Source organism: Triturus cristatus, chromosome 5_1, assembly GCF_964204655.1.
Source record: "Triturus cristatus chromosome 5_1, aTriCri1.1, whole genome shotgun sequence".
Taxonomy (NCBI): Eukaryota; Metazoa; Chordata; class Amphibia; order Caudata; family Salamandridae; genus Triturus; species Triturus cristatus.
In genome coordinates, this window is record NC_140587.1 from 502792507 (window position 1) to 502813493 (window position 20987).

Consider the following 20987-nt stretch of genomic DNA (forward strand, 5'->3'; position numbering starts at 1 on the left):
TTTCAAAGTTTCATGTTGCGCACACACATGTCCTTAGGGCATGTGTGTGTGCGCAACATATGTGCACAGGTCAATTCCAGGGGTGCAACAGGGTGTCCTTTTGACACCCTTGCACCCTGAAATTGCGCTTGCAATTTCCTATTCATTCCTATGGGCCTGTAGGCCGGTAGGAATGAATGGGAAGCTATTCCTTATTTGCAACTCGCAATTTGCGAGTCGCAAATATTGAAAGTGTAGGAATCGCTATTATTATAGCGATTCCTACATGCATAGGATTTTGCGAGTCCTTAATTGCGAATCCTGAATATTCGCTATTAAGGACTCGCAAAATCCTAGCTTGATGCATGTGCCAGATAATGCCTTAGAGAATTACAATCACTTCTCAGAATGCAATGACACCATCTTACTACTCCTACCAAACCTTGTACAAACAAGCTTTTTAACCCAAATTCTAGTCTTAACACTGCAGTAGCTGCTAAGATGTTACATTCGGGTAACTTTCTTAAAATTTGCCCTTCCATCTTATCTAAAAAGTCCAATTTTGCCATATCAATTAGCTCAACCGCATGTAGTAGAGTGGGCAGGATTTTGGCCTGAAACATGGCGGAAGATGGGAAAAGTGCCTCCGTCCAACTGAATTATAAAATGCGCGCAGCCCCTTGGCCGGTGATTTTGCTTTTTAAATGCTGCTAGATATGTGTTCTGAATTATTTAAGGTACTGCACATGATTTTCCATAGAAATATAAAATTTGACTATTTCCAATTTTTGCATACCAAAGTACCAAGAATATTTGGGATGATTACACTATCTTTTACCCTAGAAGCATAAAAGTTAACTTGTATTAATTTTCAAAAACTGTGATCCAGCATACTGTTGTAATACAGCAAAATTACTATTTATTCCTTTAGGAGTTAACTCAAGGATAACAATATCATATGCGTATAACAAACAGGTCACTGGGTGGCCCAAGCTACTCAGGGGGTAACCCAATGCTTTACACAGGGAGCTGAGTAGATCAAAAAAATAAAGAGAGAATAACTGCAGCACAAGTTGACAGCCCTGCTTTAGGCCATTTTTTTTAATAGCCACAGATAACCCCGATCCCACCTCACAGTACCTCCCACCAGGTAGAGGAATGTAGGGCAATAATTAGACCTAATAGGGATCCAGGCATGCTGAGTTTATACAAGTTTTTGCACAGGATTGGACGATTAACTTCATCAAACGCTGTGGAAATGTCAATAAAATCAGCATATACTGAGGAACTTCTAATAGACCATATTTTTCAGTGATAAGATGCAGGGCTATGATGTCATTTATAGTACCATGATGTTTCCTGAAACCCGATTATATAATTTATAATATAATAATAATTAATTTTTTAACCCAGCTGTTAAGTTGCTCCAGTAGGCACATAGTGAAACCTTGCCCCCAGCATCTAACAAGCCAATTTGTTGGTAGTCATTTGGAAAATTGCAGTCACCCTTTTTAGGTTGAGCCTAGAGGCAGCGTGCATGCATTGCTCTGCGAGACTTCTTGTAGTGGAGTATGGAACAGAAGCCCCGCCCACTCTCTGCCCATATTTGTCATTGGCTTGTGTTATTGTCCTTCGTGAATGCTGGCTTCTGATTCCTTTGTAGGCTTGTTATGTTAAATGGTAGCGGCAGTTTCAGTCGATAATCTTTCAAGGATTTGCCCGGCGGTAATCGCCTCTCATACCACTCGATGATTTACCAATAAAAGAGGCAGGCGCCGGAGACTGGAAGGCAGGAAACAAAGTTTTATTCCGTCGGAGCAGAACACATCAGATCAGACAGCAAGGTATCGTCACGAGGTGCTCTAACTGCATCTCTGAGACCTGGTCTCTTATACACTGGTTTATTGCTTTATTACATATAGTACATTCTTGAGATTCCCTTGATGTGCGGGGAAATATCCCCTGAAGCCCCGGCTCAGATCCGATCCCACACATGGTTACAGTAGAGGTTCCCACCCTACCCGCAGTGGGAGATGGCTGTCGCGCAGCAGGGAATTCCGCTAATTCCCGGGGGTGTGTGCAACCGGCCGGGTCTCAGGGGGTAGGGGCTTTGATTCTACTGTAATCCCTTTGATGTGGGGTGTTTCCCTTACAGTAGGGGCAATAAACTGCATCCGCAGGGCTAGGCGATGGCCTGGGACCAGTTCAGACAATGGGGCGCAGAGGAAGGGGGGGGTTATCAAAGGAGAGGCATGACCATGTATGGGTTGTCGGTTGGAAGTGGTTCCGTAGCAGGGTCGCGCAGAAGGAGAGGGTTTATGGCCTGTTATGAGAGAGCGGGGGTGGCCGGCGCGCGGGGGATGCTTGCAGCGCCAAGGGAAAACGCTGACGGTCGAGAGTGAGCGGGGAGAGAGTGGGGTGCCTAAAATGGCGGCCGTGCATTCGCTGGTGCGTGGTGCTGGGGAGGGGCAAGATGGCGCAGATAATGTTCAGTTTGCGAGCTAAATTTCCACAGTCCTCCCTTTTAACATATCTCGCCAGCTTGTCCGGCCAATATTCGCCTTTGTTAGCCTTTCAGTTACAGTATCGTCAATGTTCGTCACACATTTTAAAGATACAGAGTCGTTTTAGGGTAGGCAGGAGTAATCTGACACATTTGTACACTGTCTCATACAGTTTGATAAAGTAGGCGAGGAGGAAGTACATTCAAAGTTGCAGTATAGTTGTGTACATGGCTGGTGTTGTATGAATGTTACTATACAAAGTTACATTTTCTTAACTTCTCAGTGTACAGTCGGAAGTGATTGATGCAACATCATGAAAACTTGATGAGAAGATAGTTAATATAATAAGGTGGTTGGGAGAGGATTTTCGACTTTGACATGGGTTCTTCTTTCCAGTGTCCTTGTTTATAAAGAGCTATCACTGGTAAGCTCTCATTGTTGTTCTTCTTTCGTTGGCACTGTTGAGCACCGGCGGTGGAACTAAGGTCCAGTTCAAATCCGATTTCTTCACGTGGCAGGGTGTGACCACTCACTGTTCTTTGATCATAGTCCTGTTCCTTAACACAGTTCACCACAGGTACCTTTGAGACAGGGTGCCGGCCTTTTGTTCCTCGGTAGTAGGTCAAAGTCATAGTCCAAATGAAAGAGGAAGAGAGAATGGGGTGGCAGGGGATCAGATCAAAAATGCGGACCAAGGAGAGCAGAATCTTTTCGGCACTGGGCCCATCAATCGGGCCCGACGGGTTAAGACTTCAGGCACGCTGGTCAGTGAGCAGGGGCCTCGATGTAGCCCTTCGCGCTCATCGTTCTGATAATGGTGCCTCGTCTCACACTCTTGTTGCTTCGTCGCTTCCCCCTTGGTCGATGTCATAGATGTTTTATGATCCGCAGCCAGACTGTGCGTCACATCCGACCCCTCTCTTCCGATGTCTGCAGGTTATCCTTGAATAGGTTATAAGAAACGAAAGTCTTAAAGATCTTGGCAGGGAAGACATTTACATACTTCATTCTCTCTCCCAACCACTGAGTAGTTGCGGAAATGCTCTTATCTGTTACTATATGATTGGTGTCCATTAACTCTGATGTTAATGTGCGTGTTACTAATCTATTAATTGCTGCTGTGGTGCAGGGTTCTGTGGGTGTCCCTATCCATCGTCTGGCCTTCTAGGTGTCAGTTTCTGCGCCCTATAATGCAAGGTTTGGTAATATCCGTAAGTGCGAGGTGCTATGGTCATGCGTTCACGAGTATCCTTTTCATACAGTAGGTGACCCTTTATCAGTTAAAAACAGGGGCCATCAGCTGTTTTGTTCGAGATACTCTGAGACGGCTAGTATAGGGCTGGAGTTATCTTTGGGAGAACAGGGTGCTTTAGACATTCTATTTCGGGCTAATTGGTCAGGGGTAATTCTGGGTGGTGGAGATGGTGTCCTTTAAGAAAAAAACCACTGACATATAGTCCCCGTGTTGTGGGTCAGATTGGGAGACATCAGTCGTCTTACCTGTCCTTTCCTTCTCAGCCGATTAGGCTTAATGTTTGTAAAAAGGAGAGGTAGTAACGTGGTAAAGTATGGTCGTTTTTGTTTCTGTCAATTTGTTCGAACACCACTGTGTTCAGGCCAATTATACACTTACCAAAGGGGTGTATGTCGTTAATTTATTCAAGAAGAAAAGAGGGCAAGAGAGAGAGAGCCTCTTGCGAGGGAGGGGGAGAGAGAGAGAGAGGGAGAGAGAGAGAGAGAGAGAGAGAGAGAGAGAGAGAGAGAGACGTGTGCATCAAGTAGGCTATTTTGGCATACATACGACACAAAACGAGAGAGAGAGAGATGGGTAAGATAATAGGCCACTTGGTGCACACACAACATGGAGTAGCATGGGTCTGTTCCATGTAAGAAAACACAAGCGGGGAAAAGACATAAATTCGGTGATCATGTACACACAAATGCCGGATAGGGTATGACAGTTCATGCAACAAGACGGAGACTCAGGGTTGCGTCGAGCACGGGGACCTCTCCTTTCCTGTCCTCTATTCCTATGCACGCTGCGTACCTTTAGTATTTTGTAGTTTATCTTATGGGTTGTCTGACCCTTTTATTCTCCTCCCTTTGATCGGTGGACGCACACTTCAATCATACAATGACGCTCTCTTCAAGTGATCCGAACATGAAATGCATACACATTCATATCGTATAATCGTAGTACACACGCACAATCATATCATACAGTTTTTCTTGTTCTCAATGGTGGTCTGTAATTTTACACACTATCTCACAACGTTTGTCTATGTTTTCCCTGATATTGAACTTGGTGCGGTCCATGTCCACTCCACTCTTCAGTCGGAACTTCGTCGTGACCTATAGAGGGGAAATAAGAGGGGAGGGGAGGTGCAGTATTCAAAATACCCCAGCGCGCGCAGACACGAAAGGTTCTACCTACCATGTACCAGGCTAGCCGCAGGGTTGGGTAATACCACTGACCCATTATTCTTTAGTTCGAGGTAAAGATGCTTTAGTTCATTCATCTCCTAAATTCGCGTTCCCTGGTCGTGCATATATTTCTCAATTGGTCGTGTATTATGGTGCAGGATACCATACCTTGCATGCGACATATACCTTAAGTTATAGTTCATTATTGATTTGACAATTCTTGGAAAAAGGGCAGGCGTGATGGGTACAAATTCCGTTTAAACAAAAAGATTTTTAGGCAAATGGTGTCTGTATTATCTGTATGCTTTCGCTTAGGAGTAACAATCATTTATTCAAAAGAAAAACCTTCAACAACCTAGATGATTAGTCATGACACTGAGTTCGTAATTCCTTTTTAAGAAGCCCTTTATTTAAAACAATGTCAGTATGGAAATACGGGCCTACAGCTGCCACAGACCGGCCACGGTGTGAGAGGCGCCGAGCAACATGAGCAACACTGGATTAACATAAAAATCGGTTCCCCCCTTTCCCCCACCATCATGTGTGAAAGCATCGCATACATATATATATATATGTCTTTTTAACACAAATGTCACGTGGCTGGAACGCCACAAGGAGTTATAGGCCACTCCTACATCAGTGCCATCTTGGGGCGGGGTCGGGCCAGTGCACAGTCTAAGTCTTTCCATGAATTAGCAGTTGAACCAGAATTCCTTTCGGTAGTTCGAGAACTTTCGTTAGCGTCAACTTTGCGTCAGCATGGCGTCACTGCAACCTTGTAGCAAAGCCACGGTTTGTTCTTAGGGCGGGGCAGCAGGCGGGTTCTTCCGCCGACGCTTTACTTTCTCACTGCACCAAGCGGAGGCAAGGCGGCTGCCGCCCGGGGGGCAAAAGAGCAATGGCGGTGGTTTTGTCCTTACCGGAAGTCCGCAGGAGTCGAATGTCAAATGACTCCAACCAATTCTGCAAGGCTGAGGGGAGCATTCTGTCAAGGGTGGGGCCCATGCCCTAGCAAACAAGCTTTCGAGTCCAGAATTGTCTCACGGTGGGCCAGGCCTGGAACCGGAGGGGTCGACCGCCGGAGTTCAAGGGCAGCAGTAGCAGCAGCTCTTCGGTACAGTCAGCGGAGAGGAGCCAGCAGCAGTAACAGCAGCAGTTCGGGTGGTGCTGCCACCGGGGTGATTCCAGTAGCAGTGACGACAGCAGTTTGGATGGTATCACCACCGGGGTGGGTCCCCGATTACCTTGCTGCGGGGGCCCACTCCTCACGTCGGGCGCTAGCGGCAGTCCTGGTGAACCCGGTGCTTGGGTGGTTGCCTGGCGGCCGCGTGCAGGGGTGCCGGCTCAGCCGAACGGCGAATGAAGTGGCAGGGCGCAGCTCAGCTGGCCGACGTGTGAAAGGTGTGGTTTGGGGTGCCCTCATCTGCTGGTGAGCCTCCACCTGGGGAGGTGGGGGAGGTCCGTCCGCGTCGCCTCCCCCCGCCAGGGCACCCTCCATTATCGAAGGAAGAAGCAAATGGGAAGATCCGCACGGCGTGCCAGGGTGAAATTCAGCAGGCCGATGAAAAAGATGGCTGGGTGCAGCTTAGCTGGCCGGCGAGTCAAAGACGGTTGGGTGCAGCTTAGCTGGCCGGCGAGTCAAAGGCGGTTGGGGTGCCTGGCAAGCCTCCACCTGGGGAGGTGGGGGAGGTCCGTCCGCGTCGCCTCCCCCCGCCAGGGCATCAGCCCTTATTGAAGAAAGAAGAAGAGAAAGCGGAAAGGCCCGCACAGCGTGGCGGGCTCCGCCTTGGTGTTGCCAGAACTTCGGCGCTTCGTATAGCCTCCGGCCTATTCGCACAATCGCTCGCCACTGATGTCAATGGATTTTTGCATGGCTTTTATAGCCCAAAGTCAACTAAGAGGGACCGCCCAAAACAGGCCAATGTTGCAATTTCGAGGAAGGAGAGGCGAGGACGGTGTCACGTGGACGTTAAGGCTTTGGGATGGAGGTTGCAGCAGACTGTTATGTAAATAGTTGTTTTAAAACGTGTTTTATCCTGTTCATTTTGCCGGAATGTTGTTATACTTGTAATTTATTAAAAAATGTTTGACCATACTATTTTGCTGGAGCGTTGTACGTATCAGCGATCTGGTTAGCGTATTCGGAAAAAATGGCGTTTGCTCGATTGCACGTGATCCTAATCAAGTGTGGTGACGTTGATGGTGGGTATCAACAAACTTCCGGTTGTGTCTATTGGGGTCCCTATTTTTGTTCAGTTCCAAAAGGACCGGGCACTGGGATTTCCAGTGTCCGAACCCTCTACAGAATGCACATTGATTTCCATCTAAGTCTCTCCGTCCGTTGTAGGGTGTAGGGGTATGGTCTCTAGGGGGTTTTTGTCCTGGTTCTCGCTGTTTATCTACGGTATCGAGTTGTACCCAGGTATATCCGAACGGCTCAGCGTGGTCAACTTTCCGGATTTGTTTCCACACATCAGCCGGCAAACATAGCCCAAAGAACAAGTCGATATCTGCTAACGTCATTATCGTTGAGCCTAAGGCTGTGCCTAATTCAGTGTAGAAGGCAGTCGGGTTCTTTCTCAAGTCGGGTAGGGTCTTTCTAAAGGTCAAAATATCTTGCCGGTCCCACGGCTGGTAGACCCAGTTATATACAACCCTTCCCTTCGCATCTTGGTGGTTGATGTCGTCGTGTGTTCCCTGACCCCGTGGGGGGACCCAGTAGGGGGCAGCTTCTTTAATGGGCATCATGGCATCGGCCCTTCCTCCCTGGGGCTTAGTTGCCATGGGGGTTTCCGTTGTGGTTGTCTGTCCATGTTCTTTAAGGTGTCGGTAGACCTCGAGTGTACGAGTGAAGAGGTTCGTTACATCGCCCTCTCTTTCTTCCCCAATGTCTACCTTCCTATATAGGGCCGCTAGGCCTTCGGGACCTTTATCGTGGTACCTATTCTCATATGTATTCAGGGTGCGATAACAGAGCCGTACGACGAAGTGTCGTCTGCGGCTGTCGGCATACGATTTATACACGTCCGTTATATACTCCTCACTTTCTTTTCGCTCCACCAGCGTCCCTACTATCTTGTCAATTCCTGCTCGTTCATCTTTAGTTAACCGATTCATTCTGGTGGACTCTTTCTTTCCTATCTCATGGTCGTCTAACGTTGTAGTCGACGTTAGGTTCAGTACAAGAGGCTCAGCCGGCGCGGAGGCCGTGAGGGCCGAGGCCCCTGTACTGCTTTCGTTCGTGTTCGGGGGTTGTGGGTGTTGCACTACCGATTGGGAGGGTGCATACGGAGGGGGCATGTAAATGGTCGGGGGACCTAACAGTAATTCGTCATTCGTTTGCTGCTTGGAGGACAATACAGGGTAGAGCAGAGAAGGGGTCCTAACAGCGTACTGGCCTGAGGTTTCGGGCTCCTGTCTTAGTTTAGTTTCCCTTCTCTCTTTTATGTCTTCTTCTAACTTTTTAGCGGCAAGGTGAGCTGCCTTTCATAATTCCTTTTCTGCTTTTACTTCTTCCCTCTTTTTCCGTTGCGTTGCTTCTTTGCGCCACATGCCGATACTGTCAAGCATAGTAGGCGTCGTCTTATTGCTACGCAGAGCTATTTCTAGTGCTTCTATCTTATGGTCGTCGAAGGATCCCATCAGTGGCCACTGACTTTCGGGGTCCTTCTTGGTATATTTATGCCACAGTTTGCTATAAGCTACGGCGACTAGTCCATATTTAGTGAACATGTCCTTATTAGGGGTGCCCTCCAGTGGAGCCGGATGGTTCACCTCTAATAAGCGGTCCAGGCAGAACCAACTACCAATCAGTGGGGAGAAGATAGGCATGACGGGTTTCAACGGGGACAAAAGTCAGCACTACCTATCTTTTCACTGCTTGCAAAGACTAGACAGAATATCTCTATCCTTCGTTATTTGTAAGCAGAGAATACCTCCAAAGAACCAATATCGAACAACTAGTGTTCGGACAATCAATCAATCAATCAATGGGGAGATAAAGATAGGCACGACGGGTTTCAACGGGGACAAAAGTCTGCGTTACCTACCCTTCACTATTTGCAAAGACTAGACAGAATATTCCTATTCTACGTTATTTGCAAACAGAGAATATCTCAAAAGCACTATTCTTCAAAACAATCAATGTACGGACAATCAATCAATGGGGAGATAAAGATAGGCACGACGGGTTTCAACGGGGACAAAAGTCTGCGTTACCTACCCTTCACTATCTGCAAAGGGAGAGAGAGAGAGTATTCCTACTCCTCCCCGTTTGTAGACAGCGAATATCTCAAAAAGAACAATCAATGAGCAATACTAGTATTCAAACAATCAATCAATTATTTCGCACTTTTGTCGTATTTCACGACCTTACCCGGACCGCATGGACAGTTTCTCGTCTTCCGCCTCCAGCGCCCGATCGTCCTCTATTCTCCGTATTTGCCGCGGCACTCCTGATGGTTCCCAGTCAGGACCGTAGATCACTCGAGAGAGGTCTGCTCGGAACCAGTGAAGTTCGGATGATCGGCTGCCAGACGAGGGTCTATTGGGCAGGAGCTCTCCCGATCGTTGCAGTCGTTCACTCTGTCGTCGGGACCTCTCCCACTGGATCCACGTGTCGCTGATGGGCCCCACGTTTGGGACGCCAATTGTTAAATGGTAGCGGCAGTTTCAGTCGATAATCTTTCAAGGATTTGCCCGGCGGTAATCGCCTCTCATACCACTCGATGATTTACCAATAAAAGAGGCAGGCGCCGGAGACTGGAAGGCAGGAAACAAAGTTTTATTCCGTCGGAGCAGAACACATCAGATCAGACAGCAAGGTATCGTCACGAGGTGCTCTAACTGCATCTCTGAGACCTGGTCTCTTATACACTGGTTTATTGCTTTATTACATATAGTACATTCTTGAGATTCCCTTGATGTGCGGGGAAATATCCCCTGAAGCCCCGGCTCAGATCCGATCCCACACATGGTTACAGTAGAGGTTCCCACCCTACCCACAGTGGGAGATGGCTGTCGCGCAGCAGGGAATTCCGCTAATTCCCGGGGGTGTGTGCAACCGGCCGGGTCTCAGGGGGTAGGGGCTTTGATTCTACTGTAATCCCTTTGATGTGGGGTGTTTCCCTTACAGTAGGGGCAATAAACTGCATCCGCAGGGCTAGGCGATGGCCTGGGACCAGTTCAGACAATGGGGCGCAGAGGAAGGGGGGGGTTATCAAAGGAGAGGCATGACCATGTATGGGTTGTCGGTTGGAAGTGGTTCCGTAGCAGGGTCGCGCAGAAGGAGAGGGTTTATGGCCTGTTATGAGAGAGCGGGGGTGGCCGGCGCGCGGGGGATGCTTGCAGCGCCAAGGGAAAACGCTGACGGTCGAGAGTGAGCGGGGAGAGAGTGGGGTGCCTAAAATGGCGGCCGTGCATTCGCTGGTGCGTGGTGCTGGGGAGGGGCAAGATGGCGCAGATAATGTTCAGTTTGCGAGCTAAATTTCCACAGTTAGTCCTTCCTTAGTACCGCCTTGTCTTCATTTGTAACCTCCCATGGTGACTGGCCCTTTTATTTCAGTTGTTACATGGTTTGCTTTCTTAAGCCTGTGAGCACTATTTTCATTTATGAGTTTCGCTTACTTCAGGCAGCACAGGGGCGCCCGCTTTCAAAAACAACCCATTATCTCAATCCCCGACCCACCCAGTCGGTGCTTAATCTCGCTATGTCGCCCTCGTGTCTGTTTCTTCCCCCAGCTACCAGACCTAAAGCCCTGCCTCCTCCACGAGGCCATCTACTTTGCCACTGTCCTTGCTTGTTTCGGGAGCAAACAAGAACTCACGGAGACCGCTGGAAAAGTAAGCATATATAACTTTCAACTGCATTAAGACAAAATACTTAAAACTAGACGTGGATGTTTTTCTTTATGTAAAGGAAACACTTTTAATAATCACATGAGAGTGTGCGAGTACAATTTCGAACACAGAGCAGTGATTGTGCGAGTTTGAGCTCGTTAGTCAGCTGTGGTAGAATATCAGCAGTAATCTTAAAATGATCGGAATGCGATATGTAATTTATTTGGCAGCGTTTGCTTACTCCTTTATGCCCCAATTACAATCCATGCGAGACGTTATGCCCCATTAACGTGCACTGTGAGAAACTCACCGTCTTCAGTCTCCACTCTAGAGCCCTTAAGCGTGATCAGAAACATCATGCCACTTCAGCTGAGAGTGCACAATTATAGCAGAAAAACCGTCCACTATTTTTGGGGGAAATTCACAGTTGCGTAACCATTTACAGAAAACTGTAACATTTTTGGGTAGAATTCGCAACAATCCTGCAACCGCTTAAACAATACTGTAACAATTTATATGAAAGTATACCGTCAGTGGCAGGGTCTAAAACCTTGAGGTAAGGTCGACTTGAATTCAATGCTCTGTCTGTAAAGTGTACAAATCACACACAGCGTTATAAACACCCACATGCAAACTGACTGACACCACAGGTCACCGTACGTGCTATTGCATAATAATATGCTGGGTGAAAAGAAACTACAAAAAAAACAACATTCGGGAAAATCTAATGTTCTTGGGAAAGTAAACTACTTTAAATGTGAAATGTAAACAGGAGCTACCTCGCTGAGGCCAGAGTTGCTTATGTTATCCTAACCTGTCTAAGGAATAAATTTGTGACAAAATACTTTACACAACAGCAGTGTTTGTGTCAGTCATTAAAATCACAGTGCAGGCTAACCATGCATACAAGGGTTGACAGTTAAGTGCCTGTGCAGAGCACCGGAAACCACAGGCTCAAGTTCAAGTTCAAAAAGCTTTATTCGGTATGTAAAATACAACCATAAAAGCAGAACAAACATTTAAAAACATATCAGACTAGGATGTCATATACACAGGACATTACAGAAAAAAATAATATTTAACACATAGTTAAAGTGCATAATGCTTCATTAAATGGTCCAGTATTAAACTTAATTCCAACGAGCATTCACATTGCATTTATAACAAAGTGCAAATTCCAAGTGAATTGTCTAATATGTGCAAATACGCATGAATAATAAGTGTAGTACAATCCTATAAATACTAAATTCATCTGGAGTTATCTTATGCTACCAGGTGCATATCATAATCTGGGGGGTACCTATAAGTACAGAGTATATAGCAAAAGAAACTATTCGATGCAGATTAATGATTTCCTTATACTCATACATTTAAGCACATAAGATGCCACAAAAAAACAAGTATCCGGACTTTCTAGAGTTGTAAGGAACTTCATTGCTGATTCAGTGGTGCGTATCTTATTATTTAAAAGAATAGGTTTTAGATAAAATTTCCTAAAATGACAATAAAAGTTACAAAACAATAAAAAGTGACAACAGCTTTGTTTTGAAATGTTATCACAAGGACACAGCATATTGGATTTGATCTTTATGTCCGGGAATGAGACTAAATGATGCACAATCCCGAGCCTTAATCGGGTTAGGACAAATCTGTGTTGGTTATAAGTCACAATCTCTAAATATGTCTGAAAACCTCTCCTTAAATTCAGGTCTAAGTAAGAAGCAACTGTTTTTAATTTTTTGGACTGATTTTCTCTAGCCACATTCTTAAACGCTAGGAACTTCGATTTTATTTCTTTCTTTGGTATCAGTGCTGCTGCTTCAGGGTTCAGACGAATGTTACATTCAAACAGAAGATTAAACCAGTAGTAGATATAACTAAGCCAAGGTATACGAGATAAGTTATCAAGTTTCAGACAGTCTTTAATAATTGATTGTGTAAATACTGTCTCTGCTTTAGACCAGATGGATCGCCAAAGCAGCAATGGGCGTAATGCGGCTAAGTCCGCAATAAAATCGATACCGGCTTCCAAGTGGGTTAAGACATTGGGGGCCGAGGATGGGGCACAAAGCAGTTTCTTTAGAAATTTGTTTTCGTCGCTCTGTAAACCCTCAACAGGATGATGGCCCCAAACTCCTGCCCCGTACAAGGCAGATGTAATACACCTAGCTTTGTAAATAGCCATCAAGTCCTTCACTCTCCTTTGCCCTAACTTTGCCGCAAATCTAAAAATACTGCTGGTGTTTCTGTTCAATTTTAACCTCACGGTGTCGTCCTCTTTAGACCATTTCCCATCACCTGAAAATGTTATCCCCAAATAGCAGAAACTGCTGACCGATTGTATTTTCTCTTTATCAATGAAGAAAGAGGAGTTAGATTTCGCCCTCTTTCCACAGGTCATAACAAAAGTCTTACTTTTATTAATAATCAGTTTCCTCTCTTTGGTAAACAAAACAAATCTCTCTATAAGGCGTTGTAAACCATTCTGTGTTCGTGATAAAAGAACTGCGTCATCTGCGTATAATAAAATAGGGGTGGCGCTACCATCTATCGATGGGGCGTCTGAGGGTAGTTTGCTTAAAGTCATATCAATTTCATTTATAAATAACGAAAATAAAAACGGGGCCAAAACGCACCCCTGGCGAATCCCTCGAGCAACTTTAAAAAAAGGTGTACATACACAGGCTCAAATTAAGCACTGTGTCCTTCCTTAGTTTCCATTATTATCCATTATTATCCTGCCCTGTATTCCAGTTCTGACAAGCCTCCGCCCCCTAATGCCTGTTGACTGCCATTCCTGCACCGTGAGCCCCATACTGCCCCAAGACAGCATTCAAATTATGTGTGTGTCAAGTTTCAATGCTTTTCTTACACAAACTTCCCGTAGCCCTCATAAATACTACAATTTTCTGCTTGTAGTTCAAAAAGTGTACTGGTTCGGGGTTTTCACATCAAAACAAAACTCTACTGCCCATTTTAAACTGTCTTGGAACTGGGAGAAAAAGATCCACAAACTCCGTCCTTTCTCAAAGTCACGAGGAGAACGTTTTTAGGTCTCGCCTGGCGTTAGCAGCGCGCATGCCATGCGAGAGCTTCTTGGGATCAATACGGTTCCAGACGTCGTGTCTCAGCTCCGCCTGAAATTTTCATTCGTGCGCGTCATTTGTCGTCATGGATTATGCTAAACATAGTGTAATGATTGCACTGGAGGCATTATAATCCCTCCTGATTGCCACCCTGTCTTCTTTTGGCCCTTCCCCAGCGGGATTGGATCTTTTACTAGCAGTGGGAGACAGTGTCTCTTAATTAGCCGCTTAGCACTTTTTTTTGGTATTACTGCGTTTATCTTCAACAATGTCGCGCCTTTCATTTCTCTGACGCGGCTCGTTCTTATTGTAGCGTATGTTTGTTCGGATTGCTTTGGGTTTAAATTTCATTGTGACGCTGCAGAGACAAACATTATTTTATTTTTTTAGTGTACTTTTGTGTGGATGTTAAGTGCTGCGATGTCCCTTTCCTGCAACCCGATCTGGCTTTAAAGTGCAAGCAGTCCGGCACCCACGCTTCAGCAGTGGTGGCCGCACACACCACTCGCGGGAGACCTCTATTGAGCAATACCGGCAGCCGCTTCTTGTTAGGTCCCGGCCTGACGTAGGCAGCGCATGCGCTGCTTCGTCATACGAGGCTTCTTGGAATCGATACGATTCCAGAAGCCTCGTCCCAGCTCCACCTTAACTTTTGATTCGTGCGCGTTGTTTTGCGTCACAAATTGTGCCAAAGGCAGTGCAATGATTGCACTGCAGGCATGTCACTCCCTTATTGTTGCCACCCTGTCTCCTTTTCTCTACGCCCTGTGGGATTGGATCTTTTACCCGCGGCGTTACACTTATTTACTGGGGAAGCACTATTTGTTTCCCCTTCCATCTGTCTCTCTGAGACACAGCTGCTTGTTTACAGCGGCTGCCTGGCCAATCTGTTTTTCTGCCAGGGTGTGTTTGAGTGCGTGTGTGAGATAGAGAGCATGTTTGTGTTGGCGTCAATGTATGTGTCTCTGGTCTGTGGTGTTCGTGTGAGAAGTGGCGCGATGTCTGTGCGTGGGACGGTCACACATTGCGACCCCTGTGTCTCTTTGTCTCTAGCTGCGTGTTGACGCCCGATGCCACAGGCCCCCTCTCTGCCATGTCGGTGACACGGAAGATCTGAATTGGAAGGGCTTAGACATTATTTAATTGCCAGGATTAACATGTCGCACATGCCTTCATTTGGGCATAGTTTAAAAAAGAAATCAGTGGATTTACATGTACCGTATAGGAAACAGCTGAGCCAGAGTAGGAGGTGTTAAATCAGCGCAGTTAAATAAAACCTCAGTACACGCAAGAGATTGGCGTGTTGAAAAAGTCTTCTTTTATGACAAAAGTGCAGTGAGTCCTGACTTGGGATCTGACATGGTCCAGTGCCTTGATTGCTCTGATCTAACCTGGATTGTAGTGCATAGCTGTGCGATGATGATCCGACTCCAGATGTTTTGCCCTGGCAGATTTCAGCATGTCTAATCTGATGGAATGTAACAGGGGAAAAGGTCTTGAAACAAATAATAAACAAATGGAATTTCGCACTTTAAACACCGATTCGGAGTGTGAAGACTCATTTCCAAATCAAAAACTTGGAATAGGAGGTATTAATCATACACAATGCATACCTCAGCCCGGGCAGTATTTTTTTACTGGGGAGGTAAATATGGTACGGCCCACTTCTATTAAGGTTGTTAGTGTCTTCAAAGTACTCATTCTCTACTACTCTCTACTACTCACTCTCTCCTACTCTCTACTACTACGCCTGAGTAAGAAAGCCTACCTGGCAGGGAGGATAGAGGCTGCCTCAAACTCCTGTAAGGAGATCTTCTCTATAGTTAAAGAATTTCTTTCTCCACGGACTAACATCTCTGAGGAGAGACCCTCTGATTCTTGGGCCTCTGATCTGGCTAGTTTCTTTACTAGCAAGATCCAACTCATACAGGATTCTTTTCCATCGGCTGTATCCGTGGAGCGAATTAATTCCGAGGCCATTCGATCGTCCTCTGCTTCGCCAGGTTTGACGCTGGGCGTATTTCCACCTTTATCTGCGCCCGCCTCTTTAGCACTTCTGGGCAATTTGAAATCGGGCTCGCCCTTGGACCCATGCCCTGCTAAAATTCTGGCAAAACTGGCCGAGGTGGTCAACCCATTGGCTAATCCGTTACTGAATCTCTCGCTGAGTCAGGGAGTGGTTCCGCAGGCTTGGAAGCAAGCAATGGTCATCCCGCTGCTCAAAAAGCCTGGTCTGGATCCAAAGGCCCCAGTCAACTATCGGCCTATCTCTCTGCTGCCGGCTCTTACGAAAGTTGTTGAAAAGCACGTGCAGACGGTGCTGTCCAACTTTCTAGAGTCGAATGAGATTTTGCATGCCACTCAGTCGGGTTTTCGTCCAAATCTCAGTACTGAGACTGCGCTCCTCGAGGTCTCAGAATCCATTAAAGGGGTTCTGGACACTGGGGGCAAAGCCATGCTGGTGATGCTGGATTTGTCGGCGGCTTTTGACACCGTCCCCCATGATGGTCTTCTCTTAAGACTCTATGAGATTGGACTGCGGGGGACGGTGCTTAGTTGGTTTTCCTCCTTTCTAACGGGCCGCCGGCAAACGGTCTGGGCCTCGCCTGATTCCGCCGTGATGCCGCCTCTGGGAGTCGGGGTCCCTCAGGGCTCTATTTTGAGCCCGACCCTTTTTAATATCTTCATGACCCCTCTGGCGGCGTTGGCGGAGTCGTTTGGGGCCCGGATCGTATCCTATGCAGACGACACCCAGCTCCTCTTCTCGTGCAAGAGAGGAGGAGACTTTGATGGGAAGAGTATCCGGGATTGCCTTGGGGCTGTGTTTCAATGGTTCCAACTGAACAGCCTCAAGTGCAATTCCGATAAGTCCGAGGTACTTTTCTTTGGGTGCGACACGGAGCCAGACTGGCAGGCTTGGTGGCCTGCCAATATGTTCCCCCCTACTTGCTCCTCCCAAATGGCTAAGAACCTGGGGGTTAAGATGGACAATGGGTTGACTATGAAGTCTCAGATCCTGGGGGTGTCGGGCACTTGCTTCGGCCTCCTTAGGATGTTGCGGAGGTTTCTTCCCCTCTTATCGGAGGAGCACAGGAGGCTGACTGTGCAGGCTCTGATAGGCTCCAGGCTAGATTATTCTAACGTTCTGTACCTGGGCCTGCCAGACTACCTGCTACAGCGGCTCCAAATTGTGCAGAATGCTGCGGCGAGAGCGATTTTTGGCCTGAACAGACGTGTCAGTGCTGCGGGCTTGCTCCAGACCCTGCACTGGCTTCCAATCCTCAAGCGGATTGCCTTTAAGGCTTTGACCCTGACATTTAAGGCTCTCCATGCGACGGGAGCTAAGTACCTCCAAAGGAGACTTGCCTTCTATCGACCGGCGCGTTCTCTGAGATCAGAACACCTGTTTTTGGCGTCCGTCCCGCGAGTAATGAGAGCGCGCTTGGGAGGTCGTTCCTTTGGACTACTGGCGCCACAGCTGTGGAACTCTCTGCCTCTTACATTGCGGGGAGCCACCAGCTTACTAGCTTTTAGAAAGGATCTCAAATCCTGGTTGTTTATTCAGTAGGTCCTGTTTTGTTCGTTGTTTTTCTTTCTGTCTGTGTCACTTTTTCTCTTTTAATGTGCTATGTTACCATACTGTAGTCTACCTTAAATAAAAGCGCCGGGACACTCTTTTTGAGTAGCCGTGCGCTCTATAAATACCATTTTAACATAACATAACATAACTACACACTCTCTCCTACTCTCTCCTAACTCTCTCCTAACTCTCTACTAACTCACTCCTAACTCTCTACTACTCACTCTCTATGACTCACTCTCCACGACTCACTCTCTACTACTCTCTTTGACTCACTCTACTACTCACTCTCTACTCACTCTCTACTACTCACTCTATACTACTCTCTACTCACTCTCCACTACTCACTCTCTACTACTCACTCTCTACTACTCACTACTCACTCTACTACTCACTCTCTACTACTCTCTACTACTCATTCTCTACTACTCTCTACTACTCACTCTACTACTCACTCTCTCCTACTCTCTACTCACTCTCTACTCACTCTCTACTACTCACTCTGTACTACTCTCTACTACTCATTCTCTACTACTCTCTACTACTCACTCTACTACTCACTCTCTACTACTCTCTACTCACTTTACTACTCACTCTGTACTACTCTCTCCTACTCACTCTCTACTACTCTCTACTACTCACTCTCTACTCACTATCTTCTACTCTACTCTACTCATTCTCTACTACTCTCTACTACTCTCTACTACTCTACTACTCACTCTCTACTACTCTCTACTACTCACTCTACTCTCTACTACTCACTCTACTCTCTACTACTCACTCTCTACTACTCACTCTCTACTCTCTACTACTCACTCTACTATTCACTCTCTACTCTCTACCTCTTTACCTCTCTACCTCTTATCTCTCGCTACCTCTCTCTCTACTACTCTCTACCTCTCTACTCTCTACCTCTCTACCTCTCTACTACTCTCTACTACTCACTCTACTCTCTACTACTCACTCCACTCTACTACTCACTCTCTACTCTCTACAACTCACTCTCTACTACTCACTCTCTACTACTCACTCTATACTATACTATTCACTCTCTACCTCTCTACCTCTCTACTCTCTACCTCTCACGCTACCTCTCTACCTCTCTCTGCCTCTCTCTCTCTGCCTCTCTCTCTACTACTCGCTACCTCTCTACCTCTCTACGCGCACACATATGCACATATATATATATATATATATGCATTTATATATATGTATGTGTACATATATATACATACATATATAAACATATATATATATCTGCATATCTATATAAATACAAATATAAATGCATGCATACATACACATATATGCATACATATGCATGTTATGTACATGATAGTTTGAAAGACACTAATAAAAGCAAAGCTAAAAAGCCACCTAATTACAAACAGAATTGCTTTAACTTAAACGATGACGAGACCTATTGCATTCTCAATGCCTGTTTTTATTTTCGGAGCACCGTGCATGCTTTCACTTTCACAATGCCGGACTGCGCACTCCACTCGCGGGGTCCTGCCCCTGAGCAGTAATGACACCCGCTTCATGTTAACATAAGATGCCATGCCTGCTTTAGTGTGAAACAAGCCTGGTATGCTTGTGTTACCATAGAGCTGTGATGCATTGTGTAGTTGCCCCAAGCATGCCTGCTCTTCATGCACTTTTCCTTCGCGTCTGTCCCTTTCCTGCAACCCGTTCTGGCTTTAAAGTGCAAGCAGTCCGGAACCCCATGCTTCAGCAGTGGTGGCCGCACACACCACTCGCGGGATGCTGCTATTGAGCAATGTGGTCCCCTGGGGAAGTGAGGTCGGCAGACTAGTCTTCCCCTGGGGTATTCGCGTGAGACCAGAGGACAGGGTTTTAGTTCGTTTTTGGGGGGTGGGGTTTAGGAAAGGTTTAAAGGGGGCAGGAGAGGAAGCTCTTCCTCTTCCTGTCCCCAGCGCCGTTAAGGAAGGGTTAGGGAAAGTTTTTTGATCACCCTCCCGCCCTACTTGTTTTAGGAGTGGGAAAGGGGTGTATTTGTTAAAGCGTGCCAGTTTAGGGACGGGTTGAGATGGTGTGTTGACGGTACTTGGGAGGGGGGGAGTCCATGACGGGCATACTCACCCTTCCGGGGAGGGGGATACAGGTGCAAGGTGGGGGTGCATCATGCAGGACTGCGATGGCTGGAGATGCTGGAGGAGGTTGAAAGAGAAGTGAGGAAGCGAATGGGATAAGTGAAGAAGTCGCTGGGTGATGAGGGAGTGAGTAATTGGAGTGTGGGAGTGAATGGAGGGGTGAAAGACATGAGGTTGGGGATTGTTAAGGGTTATTGATGTTATGTTGTATATTTGTTGTCAACCCTGTCCTAATAAATGGCCTTTTACGCTAACTAACAGCGTGGAGTGATTATTGTGCGATAACGACGGAGCGCGGTGGCCGCACACACCACTCACGGGATGCTGCTATTGAGCAATAACGGCGGCCGCTTCTTGTTTTTATTTTCGGAGCACTATGCATGCTTTCACTTTCACAATGCCGGACTGCGCACACCACTTGCGGGGCCCTGCCCTTGAGCAGTTAAGGCGCCCGCTTCATGTTAACATAAAGTGCCATGCCTGCTTTAGTGTGAACCAAGCCTGAGTCCTTGCTTTACCATAGAGCGTGATGCATTGTGTAGTTGCCCCAAGCATGCCTGCTCTTCATGCACTTTTCCTTCGCGTCGCTTGCCAGCTGGAGCCTGCCCTAAGCACGGCCTTGTGTTACACTCCCTTCTCTGTAAAGGCAGCCAGACCACTTCCTAATTACAAGTCCAGCATTTGATTAGCAGACACCGTAACGGGCTACTCTGGACAAGGCGAAGGACCTGCACATGCACGAGGCGCAAACCCAGTCATTAAGCAGCCTCTCTCCTTTCACTCGGTACAAAGGCGAGGCGCTATAATCCCTTGGGCAGGGCAGCAGCCTTGCCTGTAAACTACTCCCTGCCCAGGAACACGCAGACATAGCATTGCAAATGCGTCCTTGTTGCTCCTGACCCGGGCAGCTAATTTCATGCGGCGCTTTTCAACTGCAAATGTCATGTTCTCGCCCGGAGATTGGGCCTCCGAGCTTCAGCTGTAGGCATGTAAACTGCGTCAAGCGCCGGCTTCCTCACGGCACATGTGATGCAGCTGTATATAGTACCCATCGAAAGCCAGGCTTCGTCACTGCAGATGGGTGCCTGCTGCATGCCCGCTTCTGCTAATTTCAGATGGTGGCTCTTTCGTTTCATATGGGCATCTGCTGTAAGTACACCGCCAGTCTCAAGCTGCACGCTTGACAATTTTGTGAGACCAAAAATAGGATTTGTCAGGTTTCAAAACGACTAACTAGCATATGGATGAAATCACTGAAAATTACACTTGTTGGTCAGAGGGTGTAACATGAATTCACTCTGTGTTTTTATTTAACTCAATATCTCTACCCAAAGCTTCCCCAAAAACAGAACCCGGGAGAGACTGTGGCGTAACGGCCAGTGCTGCCGTTTTTGACGCTGGGCATCGACTCAACATCCTGTGATTCTGGACAAATTACTTAATCTACCCTTGCCTACCAAAC